The following is a 6,000-nucleotide window of genomic DNA, read 5'->3' on the forward strand; positions in this document are numbered from 1 at the left end:
ATATTTAGCATACCAATAATTAGTATACAGAGATATGAAACGCGCGCAAACATTGCCTATGCGGTCTTAGCTTACCTTTAGCAATGACAAGCAATTTCTTTCTCTTTAACTACAAAAAAAACAAGAATATCAATTGTTAAGAATCGTGGTCAGAGTTTATAATAAAAGTGGACGAAGTATTAGAAAAATATAGAAAAATTTAGAGTTAGGTGGTTTTGGTGACCACTGTGTTTTTCGACATTTAAAATTACATATATGTACGTTTTATAAAAGATATTATGGTGTAAATTTTCATTGTTGACCCTCATAGTATCCTCAACTTTACTATGAGAATGTCCTGGACGGAGTGACCCCATCGGTATTTAATTCAATAAATTATCGACTTGTAGGAACAAATGAAGATACAGCTACGACTGTTTAGCACTGACCTTTGCGTTCCTTGTACATTCTGATGCCCATCCGTGGTATCAAACTGCGTACCGACAGCAGAAAATGTTAGATTCATATCCTGAATTGATTTAAAACAGTTGAAAGTAAAATATTCGTTTTTTAAAAAGAAATTGACATAACAAGTGATTGAAATTCGAATACGAGAAATAATTAAAAAACAAATGACAATTAGAATGAAGAAATACAATAAATATTAGGGCGGGAATACACATGCCAGTAGCTGGCTCTGTTGCATGCTAATAGAATGTGTAAATACTGACTAAATACCAGTAACTGGCATGCAAATAGTTAGCACGATATTCGATTTTTATGAATCTCGTGTTAGTTTACTCTAATTATTACCTGCCAGTGTTTTTTGTAAATTCGCCTGCCAGTAATTCAGTTTTATGAATATAATGTTAGAGCTGTCAAATCTGACATTTACATGTGTAACAAGTTCGCGCCATGTCGTTGTCTATGGTACTTCTAATGGCGAGTAACGTGTTTTTAATGATGTGATATTTCGATTTCAATAATGCAGGATTGCGGCTCGTGAAGGTTAACTTTATACTATTAAATTATGTATACCTGTTAGTATGCAATACCATAGATAATAAAGATGTAGAGTTCTAGCGGAAAATGCATTGTAACTCTATGTTAGCAAAGAATGTACAAATTATGTCAATGAATATTTTTATTTAGGCTAATAATTTTGACAATTCAGAATAAGTCGAATAAGTCGAATTCCATTTTTAAATCTATTCGATTTTTTATTGTCTGTTCTGCTGAGTCATTTATTAACAATAATTACTCATTTAACTATGTGACATTTCCTGTTAATAGGACAAAGTGATCACCAATGGTCTGGCGTGTGAAAGTGATATTGCTTCACGTTTGACCGCGGTCAATGTGTAGGTGGTCCTTATGCAATGCGATTCCACGGCTTGTAATCTTAACTAGTCTATGGATTTAAAATAGACGCCAAGTGCAATAGTTTCCCTTTTTGCATAAAAGATTTTATAATCTGATCTCTAATTGATGGATAAATATTTTAATACGGTTTGTTAAAAATGTAAATACAGTCAATATAGTAAAAAAACTAAAAAAAAAAATAACTATTAATCGATTAAGAATTGAACTTAAATAAGTAAGACAAGCTACCGTTAGTGGTCACATGATTAATAGAGATTGCAGCATGTCGCTAATTTCGGGCCCCTACAGCCTCAACATTTCGCAACTCTTTATAACTTAGATGTTATCGCATAAACTTTGAACTTAAGTCAATCAATAAACACTATGTCAAAGACTACACCATTTAGATAGATATCAACGTAGGATCCCACTGTCGTGAGATCCCATTACTTGAGATCTTTCCAATACCGTGTCGAGTTTTAATAGTGTCTTCTCTGTCATCCATTTTGACAAAATGGAGTGGAAATCTACGGTTAGGCTATTACACATTTAATTACTTTGTTCCACATTATTTGTCGTCAATTAATTTAGTAAGTACATTATTGTTGTTAATAAAACAAATACGCATAAACGTAGTTGATACTTAATAACATTTGGTTATGAAATTTGTATTTCTAGATTTCATACCAGAGTTAAAAGTTCAAAATAACGGAGTACTAGAGATAAATAATTTATATTATTAGGTAGCAAATGAGTCAGAGGCTACCTAAATTCGCCTAAATAGCGAAACGACCTCAGCATATAGAAATCCACAAATGTATATACTTTAAAATTATATCAAAATTTAATTATGTATTATATTTTGCAGCGTCTAAAAAATTTGTTTTGAACTAAGATTGTTTTACTACTAATGAAAAAATATATCTTGAACCTAAAAAAAGTTAACGCGTAACTGTTCTTTCAATAAATGTATTTAATAATTAAATTATGAAGACGTTTATTAAAAAAATATTCCTGTTAAATAACAAGTCTATAAGTTTAGTAGATGTTTTTTCGATACATATTGTATCATTAGAGAGGAAATTATTAATTGAAAATGTGTTCATCGACATATGACCCATGCCTAATCGTATTTTTAATAGTTCTTTGTATATTATTTATAGCTTATAATAGGACGTTATTATTTATAGCTTTTTAATAATTCTTAATTATAGTGTTGTTATTATTAATCATAATAATTTGCTCTATTTTTAATAACGAATCATTTTAAAAAATCTGTAATAGAGTACGCAATAGTATCCAAAGATTTATCATACTAATATTATAAATGCGAATGTTTAGATGGATGGATGGATGGATTGATGTTTGTTAGCGTTTGTAGCCTAAACGGCTGAACGGATTTTGATGAAATTCGATATAGATATAGAGAATATGTTGGAAGAAAATATAGACTACTCTCTTTTTTTGTTAATATCACGCGGATGAAGTCATTAAAAATTAACTTTAGCACGCTTCCTCGACATTGCAGCATAAATATCTGATATACAAAAGTTTAGAAGCTGACATTTGAAAAGTTCGCATCGTAAGTGAATACACGCGTCATGAGATTATGACAGGTATGAAACTAAACGGTTAACAATGCAACCAGTGACTAATCATAAATCGACATAACTCTATTTCACACGAGGGTGGACCAGTGGCACAGAACAGTAGACATTGCAGTATTAACACTGGTTAAATATATACACACTTGCTTAATAATTCTGTCTCGGCGTAAAACAATTACGTAGCAGTTCTGTATTAGTTCTACCCTCGTGTGAAACTATCATAAGGTTAGCTTTACCCGTGTAGGATAACACCGCGCCTAATATAATCGATGTCCTTGACCAGACGATTCTAATAGATTTGTTCCGATTTGTTCTTGTGAATAAATCCTTTCTCTCAATAACAAACTGTAATATTGTTGTGTTAGGCAATCATAACATTGAAGACTGAAATGCTAAAAAACATATGTTCTCTTCTATCACCCTTTATCGTCGGTAGCTCAGGAGTTTATGCACTTGTCTTGAAAGCACCAGGTCTTGGGTCTGAATCCTGCCATGTACAAATGAGATTTTCGAATTTGAAATGTACACCCGACGTCCTTACGTTGGAGGAAACCATCGTAATTCAACTTGTACATATCGGAAAAAAAATTCAAAGATATTTGTGAAGTCTATCAACACACAGTAGTCCTGGCCTAGTCACCCTAACTTAGGGTAGGCTCCGAGCCCCTCAGTGGAACGTATAGCTGGTGATCGTAATATGTTCTTGCTGGAATTAAGAGCACCAGAAACCGACATGCATTTATGTCTAGTTGTACTGTATAATCCAGATAGGTGCCAGAATTTAGCCAAATGGAGGTCTAAGATCTATGGTATCCTCTTTGGCATTGCGGGTGTGAGATATATTGTTTTTATGGAATAAGAATATCTTATAACAAAATCTATTATTTATTTTTTTACCCTAGCTGTTTCTTGAGTGATATTAACAGATTGTATATTTTTGTATTTCGTAAAATTGAATTAATATCTTATGGTGCAATATAACAAAACTGTTTCATAATAACTGGCGAATCTTAGATTCATTATAACGGAGCAAAATGCTCTAAGCGTATATTACACACTTCAGAATGTCAGTGGGTCAAAGTGAAGGAAAGCAATCAGATACTTTAAGGCATCTTTAACATCTGTGGCGTCGATTACAATAGATGAGAGTGAAACGTGGGCCTCGTATATTTATATGTGGGATTATTCAGCATTCCTTAGTAAAAGGATGTTCAATTTATTTGCATAAATTATTTCCTCGAGTATTGATTGGATATAGTCTTCACCTTCTGTCTTCACCAGTTCACTATACGTTCTCACTAAGGACTCGGAGCCTACCCTAAAGTTAGAGTGACTTGGCTATAGTTAACCACGCTTGCCCTGGAATTGGTTGACTTCACATGCAGTTATCTTAGAATTTGTTCGCCGATATGTGCAGGTTTCATTACGATGTTTTCCTTTACCGTTAGAGCGTCGGGTAAATTATGTACACATAATATTCTAAAAATTAAAAATCACATTAGTACATGGCAAGATTCCAACCCAGGACCTCCATTACCGTCCAAACCCCTGAGCCACCGACGCTGGATACAGTATCTTCGTAAAATTAACTGTAGTCCAAAATTTTACTATGATTTGTTTATATTCTGCGTATTCTTACAATCAAAGTTTATTTCAAAGTGTTTATGTAAATGTATTGGTTCCTTAATTAACTGTTAAGTGGATAAAAGTGGTCGAAAAAAGTTTTATCACAAAGTTATCTAAATTCAATGAATATTTTAACATAATTTTAAGAATCTGCACTAATTTTATCAACAGAAATGTAGCAGATAGAGATATATTCACAAATGAGTAAAACAAACTCTTTGGTAATATAATGCTGTGGTTTTTGTAATACTTAGGCAACGAATCAATCAAAATGTCTCTAATAACTCGTTGATGTCTTTATTAGGCGAGGTCGCAACCTCTTTGTTTTGATATTTCATCTTGTAGTTTAAATATAATTCGTACTTTTATACATTTATACGTATGAAGTAAGTGTGTAAGTTAGATATTTGGAAAATGTTTTATGGTAATACACTCAAGAGCATTGAATCCAGTCCACTAAGTGACTCGGATTTAATGCTCTTGAGTGTATTACTTTAACTAATATGCTTTATTTTAAGCACTAAAATTATTTGTTGTTAATTTTTATTTGTATTTATCTTTTAATTGGTATAACTGTAATTGTAATTGTTAATCTCTTATTTTTCAATAAAATTATTTCTATTTCTATTTCTATTTATGCTACTTAATTTAAATTTCTTGTGGTAATGAACCGCAGACATATTTAATTACAAGACAATTTGATGCGAAGAGCTTAAATATGTTTAATTATGACGCTTGGTCAAAATATTACTTAAATTTTTCATACTTGATCTTAGATTTTAATGGGCTTAAGTATATCTTACAGATTAAACTTATTTGGTTTAATTTTTTGATGTTTTTTTATATATAACCTTGCTATAGCAAGGATTTAAGAAATAAAATGTACAAATTAACAAGATATATGTTTATTAAAAATATACAAAAACTCAACAAAAACATTTAACATTGCAAGAAAAAAGACTAGTCAATAGATAAATCAATATTTTAAATAAAGGAACATTTAAATAATATTTGTACATTTACCATTTAAACACTGTTCTCTATTTTCAGGATTTTGGAACGAAATATTGGTCATTATTATTAAAATGAAATCAGTTAAGGTTTAACTTGAATTGTTTGACGTCAAAAAACTTGAATTATCACGATTCAATCAGCAAACAATAGCGTATAAGCACATATGTTAATGTCATATCGCCTTTTGTATGTTAATATTGTATTTGCAAAACTATCATCCAGTTAACAAGTAGCCTTAGATAAAAACGATGGAGTAATTTAGAACGTTAGCTTGAAAATCACACGATTTTATAATATTTTTACATAATGTACTGAACTTATATGTCAAGTTAAAACAATTAATTAAGACGTTAACTTATCTCAAAGTTAAAATCATGAAAAAGAGAACAGTTATATTGACTTTTCGTATATT

This window comes from Papilio polytes, unplaced genomic scaffold (genome assembly GCF_000836215.1).
Source record: "Papilio polytes unplaced genomic scaffold, Ppol_1.0 DF823923.1, whole genome shotgun sequence".
Classification (NCBI taxonomy): Eukaryota; Metazoa; Arthropoda; class Insecta; order Lepidoptera; family Papilionidae; genus Papilio; species Papilio polytes.